The 20,161-nt window shown below is 41.7% G+C and overlaps 1 protein-coding gene and 1 long non-coding RNA gene across 8 annotated transcripts in view; one reads left to right on the top strand and one right to left on the bottom strand.

The window, feature by feature from the left end:
• The window catches only part of LOC102156514, a 59,668-nt gene that overhangs the window by 34,117 nt on the left and 5,390 nt on the right, over window positions 1-20,161 (bottom strand). For both annotated transcript variants that reach the window (XR_005372702.1, XR_005372703.1), the window contains exon 2: window positions 18,920-18,987. This is a non-coding gene — a long non-coding RNA (uncharacterized LOC102156514). The remainder of the gene's footprint in view (window positions 1-18,919; window positions 18,988-20,161) is intronic.
• Window positions 1-20,161, top strand: part of BCL9 (BCL9 transcription coactivator) — an 83,095-nt gene that overhangs the window by 19,625 nt on the left and 43,309 nt on the right. The window lies entirely within an intron of this gene.

Raw genomic sequence — 20,161 nt, forward strand, 5'->3', positions numbered from 1 at the left:
TGCCTGAAGATGAATTTTAGGTCTATTTGTCTATTTATTCATTTGGTCATTCATTCATTCCACAAATATTTATTAACTACATCTTAGCAGAGATCTAGGGACTAACGAGCATAAAAAATGAGTAAGCTTCAGTCATCATCCTCAAGGAACTAAACATTTAGTAGAGGAGTAAGACACGTATGCAGATAGCTGTATATAAGAACAATATAATAAATGCTTTAAAAAGGTTCAGATAAAATCCCGTGGGAGGTTCACATCCAGTCAGAAAGAATAGGGAAAGCATCGTGAAGATGATATCATTCGACTCCAGGGATAGAGCGGTTACAGGATCTCAACAGAGGCAACTGGAGGAAGCATCCGTTCAGACCCAGGAAACCACACAAACAAAAGCAAGGCATGTTCTGAGAAGAGCAAGTAGACGAGTTTGGCCAAAGCATAGGAGGGAATTGTGGAGAGAGGCACAGTTCAGGATATATGCTGGGGGATCTCAAACACTGGGTTAGAGAATTACATTTTAGTTTCATGGGCAGTGGGAAGCCATTGAAAGTTCTCAAGCAGAGAAGTGATGTAGGCAGATCTTTAGTTTGGGAAGATTTATTTGCTGTGGTATGTGAGGTGCGTTGCATGCAAGGAGAGTCCAGAAGACTAAGGAGAGCTACTGAAGTATTTCTGGTGCAAAGGGCTGAGGACTGAGATTAGGATGATGGCAGTGGAAATGCAAACGGAGGTTGAGCTTCAGAAACACTAGAGGCAGTTTGGCAACAGATTGAATAGGGGTGGAGACACACACACACACACACACACACACACCAGCTGGCAAAATGGCGACACTCCTAAGAGAAACTGGGAGCATGCACTTGCACACTTTCACTGACGTGTTGGAGCAAGGGGATGGTAGGATTAGGAGTAATCTTTTTAAAAGGCAGCTCAGATCTCCTTGCTCCCCTGCTGATAATATCCAAATGGCCCTCCACTGTATTTAGAATAAAATCCAAACTCCTTGCCACAGCCCAGTGTAAGTTCCATGTGAACTGGCTCCTGAGCTGCTCCAACCTTATCTCTTGGCACTCTCCTCTGCTTCCATTGGCCACCTTGCCATCCCTCAGATGCACCAAGTTCATTTCTGCCTCAGGGCCTTTGCTTTTACTGTGCCCTCTGCCCACAACACTCTGCCCTCAGATCCTCACCTGACTGGCCCTTTCTTGGCAGTCAGGTCTCAGCTTAAATGTCATCTCCTCATAGAGGCCTTTCCTACCCAATCAATTATCATGCCCTTTGCCTACAGCCACCCTTTATCACATCATCCTGCTTTTTATTCTTCACAGCACTTCCCATAATCTGAAGTGATCTTATTTATTTGTTCCCTTTGTGTATGTCTGTTCCGTTCTACCAAAAGCAAGCTCTAAGAGTGTGTCTTGTTCACAACTGTAGTCTGACTATTAGAACCACGTAAAACACATATGAGGTGTTTCATGAGTAGTTGTCAAGCAAATAAATGAATGAGTGAATGCGAATTCTTTTGGGAGGAATGTTAGCTTTTTATGCAGGTGTCACATTCAGGTAGAGATGGGCAACAAGGACTTGGGTATGTGGGGTTAAAGGCTGAGAGAGGGCAATGTATTACATTTGTCTTACAGGAGATGAAAAGTCAGGACAAGTCACTTGCTGGGCATTTTGAGGAAAGGTATCTTTTCACTGCTTCTGCCTCAATCACCGATTTTTTTTTAAGATTTTATTTTTATTTATTCATGAGAGACACAGAGAGGCAGAGACATAGTCAGAGGAAGAAGCAGGCTCCCTGCAGGGATCCTGATGCAGGACTCAATCCCAGGACCCCAGGATCATGCCCTGAGCCGAAGGCAGCTGTTCGACCAGTGAGCCACCCAGGCATCCCTCGATCACTGATCTTAACTTCTAGTCTCCAACTTAACCTACAATGTTCCAATGAGTGTCTTTTGTCCTCCAGGACTGTCTACTTGGCAGACTTAAGCAAAAATGCTACCTTGTCTGAAGTAGTTTTTTAAATTCCTGCTTCAGAATTGCTCACAGAGTCTGCAGCACCTTAATAATATTGTGAAATATTAATAAGTACTATTCACTAAGCACTTGTGCCAGGCACTATACTAAGTATTTTCAGAAATTGTCTCACCAAATCCACCTCAAAACCTTATAAAGTAGGTAAAAAGATTCCCCAGTTTTGTGGTGAGAAACTGAGACCCAGAAACATTAAATCCCGTGAGCAATGTCAGATCTGAGGTTCCAGTGCTGTCTGAGGGACTCTGAAGCCTGCATGCTTAACTGCTGGTCAGTGTCTGTGGTGAGAGAGAGAGCTTGTGGGAGTGAGGGAAGGGGGTGGGAATCTTTCTTTCTTCAACATGAATGTGACTTTGGGAAACATCCAGGAGCTGTAGAACAGAATCCTGGTTATGCCACTTGATAGATGTGTGATCTCAGATGGGAAACTTTCTCAGTAATAAAATGCTGCTGCAAATGCTCCTCATAGAATTGTGTTGCCAGCTATAATCTGTAAAATGCCTGGCACACAGTGGGACTTCATTTTGCACTCCTTTCTTTTTTTTTTTTTTTAAAGATTTTTTTTTTATTTATTCATGATATACAGAGAGAGAGAGAGAGACAGAGAGACAGAGAGAGAGAGAGGCAGACGGAGAAGCAGGCTCCATGCAGGAAGCCTGATGTGGGACTCGATCCCAGGTCTCCAGGATCACACCCTGGGCCAAAGGCAGGCGCTAAACTGCTGAGCCACCCAGGGATCCCCCGCACTCCTTTCTTTTATCAGAGAACTAACTCTTGATTCGTTCAGGGTTTGATCATCTAGTTGGTGGAAGAGCGAGTCCCTTGCTTTTTCCTCAACTTTCTTATTCTTATCCTGTTATATAATTTGTTTCCACTTCTGTGATGAAGTTGGGCAAGAGGAAGAATTGGAGGTTGTACTGTGTGAGAAAGGAACTAGAGGAAATGCAGTCTGAAGTGATTGCTTCAGATTTCTACTTCATTTTTGTTTCAAGCCTGTGATCTGGGGCAAGCACCCAGGTCTCAATTTCCTCATCTGTAAAATGAAATAATATTACTTGTCTTCTACATCGCAGGGTTGTTGTGAGGATCAAATTATAGCCTGAAAGAAATTTGGAGAACATAAAGTTATATACAATTGTAAGGTGTTCTTATCATTGCCATCATTACAAAATGAGAGTCCATCCTTCTTTTTAGAAGTTCTGAAGCAATAATAGTGCTCTGTTTGTAAATTGCCCAAATTAAACTCGTGCCTTTCTTTATTCTTCAATTGAAACAATTCCCAAACTACTCCCTTAATCTTTTATCTTACTTAAAGTTCTGGCTTAAAATGAGGTTGATATCTGCCCTATTCCATCCCTATGGTAGCCAATATCTACATGTGATCATTCATATTTAAATTAATTAAAATTAAGTGAAATTTAAAATTCAGTACTTCAGGGGCACCTGGGTGGCTCAGTCAGTTAAGCATCTGCCTTCAGTTCTGGTCATGATCCCAGAGACCTGGGATTGAGCCTGAGCCCGCCTGGGGCTCCCTGCTCAGTGGGAAGTCTATTTCTCCTCCTGCCCCTGCCTTTCCCCTTGCTTGTGCTCTCTCTTGTTTTCTCACTGTCTCTGTCTCAAGTAAATAAATGAAATCTTAAAAATAAGTTAAAAAATAAAATTCAGTTTTTCAACTGCACTGGCCTCATTTCAAGTACTCAGTAGCTATATGTAGCTAATGGCCACCATATTGGACAGTGCAAATAGAGAACATTTCCATTTTGCAGGAAGTTCTAATGCACAGCACCATGGCTGATTTTTCCCTGACTTCCATTTTTCCATGCTTTCTCTTAATGCTATAGGCATGATGAAACCAAGCTAGCTGTTCTTCAGATGAGGACCTTGAAACCCAATGTACTTGCCAATGCCTATATGATAGAATATCAAGAATTATAAGAATGTTTGCATCATCTATTCCAACTTCCTAATTTTACATATGAGAAAATTTAAGCCCAAAGAGAGTGAGATCACTTGCTTGAACCCATACAACTCTTTAATGGATTTCCACTGCTTTTCTCACAGTGGAACTGTGGACTCAAGAGTAATAGAGTAGGCTGATATTCCTTTTGCAGGGCTGCTAATACCATCCATCTCAGCAGAAAATATGCCTGAGACAGAATTTACAAGTAGCTTGCTATTGTGATTTGGCATCCTTTTCCTGCCTGGCCAAGTGTTGCAGGTGAGCCCCCACTCTGTCATTGTGAAGGTGTGTTGGAATACACGTCCATTGTGAAGGTGTGTTGGAAGCGAACACGTCCTTCCATGCTGCCTCTAAGTTACAAGTGTCCTAGAAAATGGTTGCTTTGAGAACCAGAGTATTCCATGTTTCCATAATTTGAATAAATTTCCCAGATCAGCTCAAATTCCCTGAGATTGGCTTCACTTCATCTTTGCACTTATTTAAATCATGAAATATTGATCTTTAAGCAAACTGCTAGGGAATTTAGAATGGGGATGATTATTTCCCAGAGGTATATGCAATATAGATGTAAAATGCTAAACAGCATGTGGTACATAGTAGGTGACCAATAGATGTTTGATTCCATCCCTCCAGCTTCGCCTATTTCCACTCCCATCCTCACCCCAGCAACCAGCCCTTTCCTAGGTAACTGACACAACACTTGCAATCCCCAAGTTGCTAGAACTTCAAACTACTGTTTTTCAAAAATCTTATCCCCTCTGATTAATCTTCAGTGAGCACCTACAATCAAGGGCCCAGTGTATTCACAGTTTGTAAAGGTATGGGGGGGAGCATATATTTTTTAAATTTACCATCAAGACAAAGGATCTGGTTGGTTTCAAGCATTTCTAGAGACAACAGGGTGCATTTGAAGTAGGAAGTGTGCCAGAAATTTCGCACTGTGTGGTTGCTCTATCCTTCCATATATGTATGTGGATTAAGTAGCATCATCAGTAAGTTTAGGAGGAGAATTCTACTCTAGGCCTGCTTTTCACAATCATAGATAGCTTATTTCCAAAATATTCTAATTGTATTGACATTTCACACATTGATGTATGCCTAAGGGAAATCCAGGAGGGAAAAACAAAATGGAACCCATTCATTTATTTTTGAGTCAAGTAAAAGCAAAGAGAAAATACTTCATTTTTAAACACCAGATATGCTCAACAATTAATGATACAACAATCAATATTTTCTTAAAGCATCGAACTTGGAGTATAACTGACCCTCAGTTGGGAATAAAGCCTAACTCTGTTAGAGGGAAATATGGGTGGAAACAATGAGACCATAAGAAGTGAAAGCCTAAATCCGTTCTCCTCCTAGGACTCCCACCTCCACTCCAATGTCAGGAACCTATCTCTCCTTCCTCCCAATGCTGAGATCTACTTTGAAGGTGGCATTGCTAGTGACCCAGCAGGTCCGACTGCCTTTCCACTCTGCTACTGGCTATCTATCTCAAATTGTGCTACGTTTCAGCTCTAATACTTGTACTTTCAAATTGCATGCAAACTGCTCCGCCATTCGCTTGCACACACAAACACCAGCAAAATCCTTGACAAAGCAAGCTGCATTCTCTTAAGAATGGAAGCCCTAGCATATCAAGCGTTAGATATGCTAATGATCCCACCTACCTCTGTAGCCAAAGCCTTATCTTTTTAGAACCCAAACTTTTGTCTCATCCCAAGAGAGTTGTAGTCATGTTGCTTTTCCCCAACATGGCTCTGTAATAGGATTGAAATGTCTTAGGGCAAAACTGTGGTCAAATGATCTCATAAGAGATGTAATTCCACAGCTCTGAAAGACTTTAAAACCTGACAGAGCAAATTCTTCGTTACAAATGCCCTATTGACCCACACAACACAGAATGCTGGACTTTGTGGCACTGGGAAGTTTCAGAGTTGTGACAAGCCACAAAATACCATTTGGTCCAACTTCTAACAATGCTTAAATGCCTTTTCTCATTAAATTTCTTACCTGGGCAATGCTGAACCAGAAAGATTGTTGAGGGGAAAAAAGCAAAACCAAACAAGATTCTTAGTCATTTCACATGGATCCAAAGAGAACAAATATTAATAGTTTGTGATTTCTTATACTCCTACCTGAGGGAGAGGCTTGTACTTTTTTTTTTTTTTTTCAAATATAGAAAGGGCTCAGATGGAAAAGGAGGGCAAATTCAAGAGACTTGTTAGCAGTCTCTTATCTGCAACCCTCTTTCCCACAGATCTTCCCAGAAGATACGGTAAAGACATTAATTAGACTTGAGGACATCTTTGAAGAAAGACCTCCTTCTGTCTAGGCCCAGAGCAGAGGGCAGTCCAAGAAAAGAGGCATTTCTTTATGTGTATTATTGTATATGTGCTTACGTCTTCCTCATGGCTTTCTTTCTTTTATTTTTAATTTTTGTTTCTTTATTTTTAAGTAATCTCTACACCCATCGTGTGGCTTGAACTCACAACCCTGAGATGAAGAGTTGCACGCTCTACCGACTGAGCCAGCAAGGTGCTGCACCCATCGCATGGCTTTCTTCTTCAACTGTCTCATCTCCCTCACCATTCTCATCATTCATTTATTTATCCAGTCATTCCCTGAGTACCCACCACTGACTGTGTCAGGTGCTAAGGATCCCTCTCTAGAAATCATAAAATAAATGCCTTCCCTTCTGGCAGTGTACTGTGTTGTATAGCAATGAATAAACAGTCCAGTCTAAAGTGGCAAAAATTATTAATAGGAGCCTAGAGGAGGGAACGTGACTACTGGGCAGCTGGAGGAAGCAAGGGAAGGAGAAAAGTCTTATTATTTTTTTTAAGATTTTATTCATTCGTTTGTGAGAGATGCACAGAGAAAGGCAGAGACATAGGCAGAGCAAGAAGCAGACTCCTCTTGGTGAGCCTGATGTGGGACTCAATCCCAGGACCACAGGATCACAACCTGAGCCAAAGGCAGATGCTCAACCACTGAGCCCCCTAGGCACCCCTGGAGAAAACTCTTAGATGGAGCTTTACAGGTCTAGAAGAATCTTTTGGGTGAACAACTGGGGAAGAGAGGTAAGCAGAGGAAAGGCACCTCGTAGGAGGGAACAGAAAGTTCAAGGTCATGGAACCATTTGAGAACCAAGTCTTCATAGTGAATAATGATTTAGCTAAAAAAAAAGTAGTGAGTGAGAGAAGTAGAGAGGTGATATCAGAGATGCCACAGTCAGGGAGAGAACCAGAAGAGGCCTTGGGGAGCTGACAGTGCAAATCCTGCAGACTCAGGCAAGGTATAGGCTGGCAAGTGCTTCTTCCATTTGACAGTTTGAAGCCATTTGTGACCTAGGTGGAAGCAGCTGATCTGAAGTAGGAAAGGTGGGAGATTTGCATCCTCATCTTCTTTGGGGCAGGGGTTGTGTTTTCAAGTTCTTACTATTTAGACGCTCCACCTTTTGCTTCTCTTCGTCATCCTATTCCTTTGCCCATCCCTGCTCCTTCATACACCATTATTGATTGATTGCTATCCTAAATTCCAAACACAGTTTCAACTACCCATAGACATCTCTCTCTCTTTTTTTTTTTTTTTTTCCCATAGACATCTCAACCTTGATCTTCCACCTTGAGCAAAATAAAACACATTCACTTTCATCTAAAAAGCCTGAGTCTCCTCCGGTATTCCTTTTCCCAGTTAACTCATACCACCTTTCATCCAGTACCTGAAGCCAGAAACCTTGGACTCACTGAATTCTTTCCCTCACCTTCTACACCCAAATGGTCATGAGGATCTATTGACTTCACCTCAAAAATGTCTTCAAATTTAGCATTTTCTTTCTCCACCTGGTACCGTGTATGTACTTCTTTTAGGATTTATTTCATTCCATCATAGTTTTGTGTATGTACATACTTCCCCCTTTAAATCCTGAGATCCTTGGGTGCCTGGGTGGCTCAGCATTTGAGTGTCTGCCTTTGATGCAGGTCGTGATCCCAGGGTCTGTGGATCGAGTGCTACATGAGGCTCCCCTCAGGGAGCTTGCTTCTCCCTCTGCCTATGTTTCTGCCTCTCTCTGTGTCTCTCATGAATAAATAAAATCTTAAAAAAAATAAATCCTGAGATCCTTGATAATAAGGTTGTTTTCCTTTATTTAATCTTATGCCTCTGCCCCTAGTACAGTGCCTGGCACCCGGCTGATGCTCAACGCATATAAGCATCACTGAATGAATGAATGAACAAGATCTTTCCAGATGTGACATTTGCCTTCCTGTCTAGAAGCTTATGGAACCATTTTTGTGTCTGTGGTTCTGACCTTTCTGCTCTCTGGTCTGCCTGCCAACCTACCTCCTTCACTTTAGCTCTAGTTGGATGACACATGATTTTGAGGAAGAACAGATGCATGAAACCAACCAGTTATGAATTTGCCCCTCTCCACTTCTCCAATAGAGGTAAACATTTCTCAGATAAGAAAAATGATAGATAATCCAGTCTTTAGGGGTGGAGATGTGGATAATTACCAGAGTAATCATTCCTTCATTGCAGGACTACTAATTTCTGAAAGCTATGTCTCATTCAGAATAGGAACCAGTGTCAGTGGAACAAATGAATAAATGAATGAGCAAAAGTTTGAATGCAGAAGAGAAATGTGAATCAGACATCCAACTTCAAAATTTTTTTAAAGATTGGTTGATTTTGAAAGAGAGAGAGTGAGTGGTGGGGAGGAGCAGAGGAAGAGGGAAAGAGAGAACCTCAAGCAGACTCAACATGGGGGGCTCGATCTCACAACCCTGAGATCATGACCTGAGCTGAAATCAAGAGTTGGATGCTTAACCAACTGAGCCACCCATGTGCACACCCTAGACTTCCAACTTTGAAGAAGAACCGCTTTCATACCTCCAGGAAAGATTAGCTTTAAGGAAGAACCATTTTAAATTTGAGCATTATGGTGAAGTTCTTGCTAGAGACAGTGTAGCCTTTCAGCCCCCCAGTTGTGCCATCATATTCTTTTTTTAACAGATACTTGACATGATAGTGGATAATAGTTTCAGGACAAGCATATTCCATAAAGGGGATTGGGTATTGTGTATACACTGTGTATTGGCATACACAGTCCCGAATTGGCCCCATTTGGGGTTTGTCCTGGCCGATGGGGTACAAGGACAGGACATAGACTCCCTAACAACTGCCTCAGGTGACTTCCTGGTACCTCTGTCCTTTGCAGGAGTCAGTCTTGGATTTCTCAGAGTCTCCTATTCATGGGGCCATTTCTGATGCTTACAAATGGGAGGCCTTGTTTTTTGGCAGCTTCATTGACTTTTCCCCACTAAAGCAACAAATGTAAAATGTTTTTGTTTTTCTTTTGCCTGAGAGGAGGAAAGCTGGTATGTTTTCTCAGGCAACTATCCCAACATGCTGTCTTCAGAGGAGCGTGGTTGTGTAAACTTTCTGGGCCACAATTTTCTCATTTGTCACGTGAAAGTGGTTGGTTGACTTACCCACATTCTTCCTTAGATTGCTATGCTATGATTTGGGGGTTCATAATATTTCCCTCACCACTCTCACCTCTCGGTCTGACATGCCCTAGCAGCACAGGAAACTGAGTTATCTCAGCTGTGTTACGGAAACAAAACTGATATATTGAGACTCTGTATTAACACAAAAGACAAAATGAGAACCAGGAGAATGGCACAATGATCCTTCTTATAAAAGGTTTCTTCATTTTGTGAAAACATTTATTTATTCATTAATATATGTATTCATTTTTCATCCTCTTAAGTTAATTGCTTGTTAGGTTTTTTTTCATTGTTGTTGTTGTTGTTTTATGTAAGCTCCACACCCAACATGAGGCTCAATCCTGACATCAGTCACAATCCTGACATTAGTAGTCGGATCCTGACATCAGTAGTCGGATGCTCCATTGCCTCAACCAGCCAGGTGCCCCATGCACCTGTTAGTTTTTAAGGCCTGTGCTAAGAGGCTGCTTCCTGCTCTGTTTCAGGATTCCTCATAAGTTGCTCCTCTAATATGTCACACTGGGGTTCCCTGGGACCAAGGACCCTTCCCTGAGTCCCTCACTTGTTAGGTCTGCCCATGCTCTGAGTCATGGTAAGGAACTCTGAGCTATGGTAAGGAACCATGGTAAGGAACCATGATGTAACACATGAGGAAGGAACTCTTAGCTCCTATAGGTGTTCATCCATATAAATCCATCTCCAGCAAAGTAAAGGATGGAGGCAGGGAATACCACAGGTGTGTTATTTGCAGCTTAGGTACAAAGCTCTTGGGCCATCCTGCCCGATGAGCCACCAGAAACAGTCCCTGGCAGAGGCAGATTGGTACTCCATCTCAGGGAAGCTGCCAGCGCATCTCCTATCCACCACCCTGTATACATGGGGCCCACCCAGGTGCCCCTGCATCACAAACGTTACTAAGCATATCCCACAACTAGAGACAATTACTGGGTGAGAGGTAATAACTCACTGTTATGTGACATCTGCAGTGTGCGATCAGTTGTGGTGCTCGTTATCTCCTTACCACTCTGAGGTGAAGAGGATTGCTCATATTATCCCCATTTTATGTAGGAAGAAAGTGAGGCTGCTGGTCCGAGACTTCAGTGTTTTGATTCCAAATCCAGTATTCCTTCTTTCTCCTTGTGCTTTCTGACTGGCCATCACTGACACTCCCACCCTGCAGGCGAGGGACCAACTTGACACCTCCCCTACGCAGAGTATTTTAGGCAGGCAAGGGTGGTTCAGGATTTGTCAGTCTCTCAAGAATTAGCTGCAGACAGAGATCCTCTTTCCATCAATGCCAGGCCTCTGGGTTGGGAGGAGCTCAGTGATCTGGACATTGGGGCAGGGTTCATCCCCAGCCCCACCCCGGGTGACACTGAGGTCCCTGGTTCCTCCTTCACAGGTAAAAAAGCACCCTTTTCCCTGTGTCCACTCCCATTTTCCCCCCAGAGAGACCCTGGAGTGATGGGAATCAGAGCCAGGGACTGCCTTGCCCATAGGGTAAGGCTGTAGGAATCCTCTAGACAGGAGTAGAAAAAGAGTCCAAGCTGCAGCAGGTTACCTTCTGAGAACATGTCACAGGTGGAATGCTCCAAAGGCAAGAGACCTTCACATATCTGAAGAGGTGTACAAACTTCCTTAGTTTTGCCCCTAGGTGCCTGCACTGAAACTCAGTACTCTATTCATTGGCTTAGTAGACATTTATTAAACATCTACTTTATCCTAGGCCCTATTCTAAGTACTAGAGATGAAACCACACAAGACAAGGCGGTCTTCCTAGAGTTCACATTCCAGTGGGGCATAGGCCAGAGGCTAGATTGAGACCAGACTTTTGCTGCAAAGGCTCCTAAGAGTCAGGTGACAGATGTGTTTCCATCCTAGCTTTTTCTAGCATCAATAGAAATCATTTCCAGGATAGGCTGTAGCTCAGATGGCTCAGGAAATTCTTGACCTGAGCTGACCATAGATGACCAGCCAGTATTGCTTTGTGATCTCATTAACACTTCTCTAGAAGGAAAGGTGTACAGGTTGAAGATTTCAGTCCTCTGTAATACTTAAGAACAGAGGTTTGGGCTTTGTCTATTGGTTTTTGTTTTCCCCGAAAGAGCATTCCAGCAAAGAATATCTGTGTTGTGTATATGTACCCACATATTTGTGGAGTCTTTTATTAGACTGTATAGATAAGAGAGGACCAGAGAAGCCCTAGAATGTTTTTCTCAGAGAAAAAAAAAAAAAAAAAACCAAGTGCTAGAGCCCAGAGAAGATAATATAAAGATTTTCCACAAATAGGTTGAAGTTAGTTCCATTGTTGTGAAAAGAGTTAAAATATATAATTCTGATAGGGAAATGTTTGTCACAATATAGGAATTCTAAGGCAGGTAGTTTAATGAATATAAGTTTGTCAGGGTGTTGGTGTCAGGGGGCATCTTATTCTCCCTAGGATGAAGCATATATTAGACATGCAATAGAGGGTGCCTGACTGGCTCATTTGATAGAACACGCGACTCTGGATCTCCGGGTCATGAGTTCAAGCCCCACCTTGGGTGTGGGGCCTACTTAAAAAAAAAAAAAGAGAGAGAGAAAAGATTCACTCTTTGTAGGGGCACCTGGCTGGCTCAATTGGTAGAACGTGTGACTCTTTATCTTGGGGTTGTAAGTTCAAGCTCCACATTGGGTGTAGAGATTGCTTGACAAAATCTTAAAAAGAATAAAAGACCTCTTAGTTGAGGGTTGCTAGGTAAGAACAAGGTTGAGGCATTCACCCACAGGACAGAACCAGAGGTTCTTAGCCAGAAAGGACCCTGGAGATGTCAAGTGGAAGGGAGAATAAGGCAATTCAATGTAATATATATTAAGAGGGTAGGCTATGGAATGAGTCCTGGGTTCAGTTCCTGACCTTGCCCTTTTATAACAGTGAGGGTTTTTGTTTTTTTCGGTTTTGGAAAATTATTTATTTCAATCTGTTTCTTCATCTCTAAAATTGGGGAATATTACTTAAAGGTTATGTCCAAAAATTCATGTAACCTGGCTCAGTACTAGAGTGAATGGCATTTTCCAGGCGGGAGAAGTGACTTGCTCAAGTCACACAGCTAGTTAGACAAACTGGAAAATAATGAGGATCCCCAACTTCCTGTCATGCGCTTTCTTCTACTACCACCGCACCAGGCCAGAAAAGAGAATCAGGACAGGTAAAATGTAGGCTTAGTTGAGAAGTGAGTATTATGGTGCCTTGAAGACATAAAAAGAAGTCCCTGTTACTTACTGAGGGCAGCTATGTGTCAACCACTATCCTGCATTCCAGATAATTCTTACTAATCTTCACAGAGACACTACACAGCACTGTTATTATCCCTGTGCTAGGGATGCAGCTCTGAATTGTAGGTGTAATAAATAATCTCCCCAAACCCAGATCTGTCTGACCAACCTCCAAACCTGTGACTTACTCTTAGCCATAAAGGCTGTGGTAGGAATACCGAGATGCAGGAAACAAGTCAAGGTGAGCGGGCTCTGCGAGGCTGCTGAGGGATCCCCCGCTTCCTGCTGTCACTGCTTTTGGTGGCTGCCCTTCTTGAGATTGTGATTGTCATTTGTGGAAAGACACGGTGGATTTGAGTGGACACTGTTTTTACATTATATGTTCAACTGTGTAGGAGAATCTGTGTAGACAAATGAAGATCCTGCTGCCATCTGGGACCAGAATTCCAGGGGAACAAGCCGGCTGTGCACCTTGATGGCAGGGGATGGCATTTTATTTCCAGTGTGAAATGCCAAATAGTCCAGGAATGATAAAATCACCCTCGTTTTTCTTATGAACTCCTAGAAGTCATCTTTGTTGGTATAAATGAGATCATTTAGCCTAATTAGTTCCAAGCTTAATTAGCAGTAATTATCCCAACATGGGAGTAATATCCAAGCAGGAAGTGCCGAGTCCTCGATTAGATAGATCTCTAATTGGTGTTACAATATTGTAATTAAAGCGTGTTTGTACGCCTCTGCCGCAGCACGCGATTTGTTTCATGTCTGATTAAACAGGGAGACCCAGCAGCCTTTGAGGGGGCCAGGATTTCAGATCTGACTTATAGAACATGTTAACCCTGTGACAAAAAATATGGGGGGGCGGTGGGGAGGATTGCCTTCATGGTCATGGTGAGTGTGCAGCCTTGAGCCTTCCTGCTCAAGGCTGTGTGCTTGATCTACTCACCCCTACTGCTGCCACGCAGCGTGTGTGGAGGAACTGGAGCATTTAGCACAAGGGCCGTTTTGTAAGCTTCACACTTTTGAGGCTGCCTCATAGGTTACCCGGAAGAGACTCTCCAAAACAACCAGGCAATAATAGCTATCATTTATTGAGCATTTACTATGTGCCAGATACGGCACTAAATGCTTTCAATATCAAAATTTATTCAGTCTTCAGAGAAAACCTCTGAGATTACTAATCCCTGTTTTACATACAAAAGCCTGAAGGTGAGGGAGTTGCTTCAGCAAGCTAACTGCAAGGCCACCCTCCCAGGTCCCATCTCAACCATCAGTCTCCCTCCAGAAGGTCACCTCTGACCCTGAGACCAGGTACCCTCCCCCCCAGAACTCCTCCTAGTTTCCCCTCTATAGCTGTATTATAGTTTTATGCTCCATCCGCCCCTGCTCTATGCCCAATACTCCAAACCTAGCGAAGAGCCAGCAGAGGACAGGTGTGTAACAAACAGGCGTTAAATACATTGGCAGAATAATAAGCCGGGTGATCAGAACTCAGCTCTGTGTGCTGTTTAAAATCCCAAAGTTAAGTTTCTAGGTAGTACACATACAGTGAACATGTATTTTGGTGAGGGATAGAAGAATATATTTTCTTTCTTTTTTCTTTAAGATTTTATTTATTTATTTGAGAGACAGGGTAAGCAAGCGAGAGACAGAGAGAGAGAGAGAGAGAGCACGCGAGCGCATGAGCAAGGAGAGGGGCAGAGAGAGAGGGAGAAGCAGACTCCATGCTGACTGGGAAGCCAGAGGTGGGGCTTGATCCTAGGACCCCAAGATTATGCCCTGAACTGAAATCAGACACTTAAGTGCCACCCAGGTACCCTGAGAATGGATTCTTTCCTCTCATTTCAAAGTGCTTTCTTACAATTTTGCAATAGATCCCTTAACCATTCACCATATTAATCTATTCAATGCTTCATCTTATATTACAATGTAGAGATTTTTGTCTATATTCAAAAAATTAATAATTAGATCTAATAAGCACAAGAGAATTTGAGTAAATAGAATTTATGTGTATTTGGGACACCTGGGTGGCTCAGTGGTTGAGCATCTGCCTTCGGCTCAGGTCGTGATCTTGGGGTCCTGGGATTGAGTCCCATATCGGGCTCCCCTCAGGGAGCCTACTTCTCCCCCTGCCTATCTCTTCCTCTCTGTGTCTCTCATGAATAAATAAAATATTTTTAAAAAATAATTTATGTGCATTTATACATCATTGGATTCTGCAAATTTTTAAAGATGTGATTAGCATTTTCAGAATCTGAAATTTAGTGGTTCCCAGCTATGGTTTTGGTGCATCTCAAGAATGTCTGGTTATTTCAAATTGTGATCAAAATTCTCAGAAATTATTATTTAATTCTGTATAATTAATATACAGTGTTATATTAGTACAATATAGTGATTCAACAATTCTATGCATTACTCAGTGCTCACCACAACAAATGAACTTCTTAATCCCCATCACCTATTTCATCCATCCCCCTACCCATCTCCCCTCTGGTAAACTATCAGTTTGTTCTCTATGGTTAAGTCTGTTTTTTGTTTTTTGTTTTGTTTTGTTTTGGTCTCTTTTTTCTTCATTTGTTTTGGTTCTTATATTACATATATGACTAAATCATATGGTATTTGTCTTTCTCTGACTTAATTCACTTAGCATTATGCTCTCTAGCTCCATCTATGTCATTGCAAATGGCAAAATTTTATTCTTTTTTATGACTGGATAATATTCCATTGTATATATACACTACATCTTCTTTATCCATTCATCTATTGATGGACACTTGGGTTGCATCCATTCATCTATTGATGGACACTTGGGTTGCATCCATATCTTGGTTAGTGTAAATAATACTGCAATAAACATAGGGGTGCATTTTCTTTTTGAATTAGTGTTTTCATATTCTTTAGGTGAATACCCAGGAGTGGAATTACTGGATCATATGGTAATTCTATTTTTTATTTCTGAGGAATCTCCATACTGTTTTCCACAGCAGCTGCACCAATTTACATTCCCACCAACAGTACATGAGGTTTCCTTTTTCTCCACATCCTCACCAACACTTGTCACTTCTTATGTTTTTGATTTTAGCCATTCTGACAGGTATGAGGTGATATTTCATTATGGTTTTAACTTGCATTTCTCAAAATTCTCAGAATAAAACAAAATTAACTTTGCTGCTGGGGTGCCTGGCTGGTTCAGTTGTAAGAGCATGAAACTATTGATCTGAGGGTCATGTGTTCAAGCCCCATGTTGTGGGCATAGAGCTTACTAAAAATAAATAAACAAACAAACAAATAAAAGATAGATAGATAGATAAATAAATAAAAAATAGACCCTATGGTGCAACTTTTGAACTCTGCTGGATGTTTAAAAGAAAATATGACACATGATGAATAGTGGAGGAATAAGAAGCAGGTTAGATCAGTATGGAGCCAACACCTTTAAAACTTCGGAAATCAACTATTTAATCTTGGTCACTGCTAAAACATTTAGGAGATAAGAAGCTCAAAAAGAATATTTGTTTATTTTTTAAACTTTTTTGTTTCTATTTTTTTTAGAGAGAGATTATAAGCAGGGGGTGCGGGGAGCGGGGAGGGGCAGAGGGAGAGGGAGAGAGAATCTCATACAAGCTATCTGCTGAGCATGGAACCTGACTCGAGGCTGGATCTTAGAACTCTGAGATCATGACCTGAGCTGAAATAAGAGTCAGTTGCTTAACCGACTGAGCCACCCAGGCACTCCAAGAATATTTGTTTATTCATTGAAAATCTTTTAAACATATTTTTTGCAAATGAGTAGATGCTACACGAAGTATAAAATTCACAAAGTGTGTAAATACCATCCCTCAGCCACTTTAGAACAACCAGTTTTGCATATACCTTTCTAGAAATATTCTATGTATATGCAAATATATTATTGTTTTGAAAGACATTATTTCTTCCCTTTTTTTTCTTTTTTAGATTTTATTTGACAGAGACAGAGCACAAGTTAGGGGGAGCAGCAGGCAGAGGGAGAAGCAGGCTCCTTGCTGAGCAGAGAGCCCAATGTGGGGCACTGAAGGCAGACACTTAACTGACTGAGCCACTCAGGTGTCCAAAAGGCATTATTTCTTGACCAAACACTATAGCACACACTGAATCATAACAGTGAATCAGCTCACTTCATAGTCTAGGCAGAAACAGGAAGGGAGAATGAGAAATTCAGTGCGTAGAAACCTGAAGCGCAAAGCTCTGTCAGTCTATTTTTTAACAAAGCTATTACTAAACACTGGGATGATATTTTGAAATTCGAATGGTACTAATGGTACTGGTACTAATGGATGAGAAATGCTGCTTGATTTATGACAATAATGACATCATCAAGGGTGAGTCCTGAATCTTCCTGGCTTTTTCTGTTCTCTTAGGATGAGGTTTCCCCGGGGCTGTTTACTTAGTACCAGCAAAATGAGGCAGAGGGAATGGGTTCCAGTCACTGTTAGCAATTTAACTTACTGCTGGTCTCTGTCACTAAAGGAGTTAGGGGAGAAAGTGAGAATGAATTCATGCAAATTTTGCACCTCGAAAGAGAAAAGTTTCTTTATATAAAGATCATCACCATTACATTATTCATTACATTATTTTGTATGGACAGGACTAGGTGTGTATCTTGGAGGACTATTTTAGTGTCAGAATAATCCACTAAGCTTCCTGCAGTATTGCACTAATAGTTGGGAACTTTTTTCACTTTTGAATTACCAGAAATGATCTGACCATGATACTAAAATAATTGGATTTGCATTTATACAAGTAACAGGCGAATGAGGTTAAAATTGTTGGGGTATGAGTATCTTATGATGCCCAAGGAATATCTGGCCAAGGTCATCATCAGCTTACTATAGTTTATATTTAGAATTTATTGAGACCTACACATGCTAGGCTTTGAGGAAACCTGGTGCCCCGGGAACTAATAAATAGTCTTAAGTTATTTATCATCTCATTTTGTGTATCAAAGACTTGCCTAGAATCCCTGTGGCTTTCACCAAGGGCTCACCTTGGATGGAGATAGACTCTGATGCTTCTTTTCTGGCTGTGGAAGTCTCTCTTGACTCTGAGTAGACTACATTCTCTTCTGAAATGCTGTGGAATGTTCTGGAAACATCATCTAGGACCACAGTCTAACCTTTGGTCTTTATTTTAAATACTCTCCTCCATGACACCTGTAAACACATTTATAGTTTGTGTCCCAATTTTTGGCTTAGAGAATATAGCCACTAGAGCTGGAACAAAGTGGCTCTAATTTGGGACCTGACTTTTTTGACTTCCTTAGTGGAAAAGTAACTTTTTGCCTTGTTTCGCTGGACCTTGATCTTTTCGTTTGTAATAGGATGTTGGGCCAGTCTCTAGGGTACCTTTTGTCTTTGGGATTTGACCATTATGAGCTTTGGGACAGTGTTTCCAAAGTTTTTTGTTTGTGTGTGTACATTTAATGTTTTCATGATATCAAGCTCTGAATGAATATGGCTATAAACAATATGACAAATTAAGACATTAGATCTATAAGGACAAACTCCAAATATTTTTGAGGTAAGAATTAATTGATTGTTCCCTTTTACTCAGCTTAAATCTAGAAAACCTTCCTCCTCTGTGATGCTTCAATAAATTTTGAGTTCTCCTTCTCAAGGTATATCCATTCCTGGTTCCCGGCGGGTTTTTCTCTGCCTTCACAATATTTCCAAGAGTCTGCTTTTCTCCTCCCCCTGGCTCATAACTGTGACTTACTTCAGTTATTCCCCTTCTACCATTAATAAACTTAGTAGTACTGCTCGTCCAGGGCGGAGACCGTGAGATACTATTATTCATCTTATTGGGCTTCCTCTCTCTGTGTCGAGTGCTTTGTACGTATTGGGCTTTTTGAAATGGTTGTTGATGGAACTGAACTTCTGACAATTCCTACCCAATCACACCCTTCAGAACTTCTTCCAAAGAAACCTTTCCGGACTAACTCAATTCAGACTTTGCCTTCCCTTTATTTGTATGCCATGATACATATGTACATGTGGCTTTTATCATATGAACTTGTGCAGTTATTTGCCCTAGTTCTTCCTTTTGGGACACAAGTGAAATATGAGAGAAAGGTCCTCAGTCTTGGAGTTAGAAAAATTGGGTTTTGCTTCTGCGGACTTACTAGATGCGTAGCCATGGACAGTCACTCAGCCTCCCCAAGTCTCAGTGCTGGTGTTGTTTCTGTTTAACCTAAAAGAGGGAGAGAGGGAAAGGATGAGGATGGATCTAATGATTCTCGCCTTAGGACCCTGATTTTTGGCATAGTGGCTCCCTAACAAGATGATAAACTTCTCAAGGGCAAAGATTTTCCTTTTTCTACAATTTGGAATAGCTAACACTGCTTGACAAAGATGGTACTTAGTAAATTCTTCCATAGAAAATGACTGTTATTCTACCCCTTCAGGCAAGAAAGTTAAGTCCACGAGTGCCCGTGACCTGAGGCAGCTCTTGGATCCACTCTAGAAAATGCTGTTCTGGACTCGGCCATGAGCAGCTAAGACCAGCACACCATGTTAGTCGTGAAGTGGAGGGGTATACCTCACAGCTTTGCCTTTTTAAGTAAATGTGTTTATGGTTTGTGCTGCTTTCCTCAGTAAGATCATTTCCTTACAAGTAATGAGAGCTGTGTGTGATATGGTTGAAATCCTGTCCCTCGGCTGAGATGGAGAAGTCACGTGATGCTGAGTGGGGCCCATTATCCCAACGGCACTCACAGGAATGCTAAGTCTGGCAAATATTAACTCGGGAACCACAGCAGCAGTGAGGAGACAGCTGTCTGCCCACCTTCCTGAACCTACCATTTTGGGGGTATTTTCTGATTTTCCTTTCTGTGGCTTGGGCATTGCATTTATTTCCCCTTTCATTCATTTTCTTTCTCTCCAAAAAGACAAAAACAAAAATAAAACACACACACAAAAAAACTAAACCAAAACAAGATTATATTTCCTCCATTTGTTTCCAACTGGAAACCCTGACGTTCTCATTCATTTTGGAGCAGGAAGCTTTTCCTCTTTTGCCTAAGTGATGTACATACACTTATTCATCCTCTCTGCCTCCAAGCTGCAAGCCTGGGCATTGGAAGAACTCTGGAGTCTTCCAGAGGTCTCCTGGAACAGGGTCCCATGCAGGCTGCTATAGAATGGATGGGTTGTGAGAGCAGCTCAAAACCATTCCTATGTGCTGGAGACGCTTTCCTCGGAGGAGGAGAAGCATATGCTCTTTATCCATATGGCAGAGAAGGGAGTGACATATTAGGTGGGAGAAAGCTAACACACATCTGAATGGATGTAAAGAAACAACTTATAGCAAAAAGGGAGGAGTTGTGGTTTAGGCTAAAACCACAAAGGAAGTGAAGGACGTTACC

This window comes from Canis lupus, chromosome 17 (assembly GCF_011100685.1).
Source record: "Canis lupus familiaris isolate Mischka breed German Shepherd chromosome 17, alternate assembly UU_Cfam_GSD_1.0, whole genome shotgun sequence".
Lineage (NCBI taxonomy): Eukaryota > Metazoa > Chordata > Mammalia > Carnivora > Canidae > Canis > Canis lupus.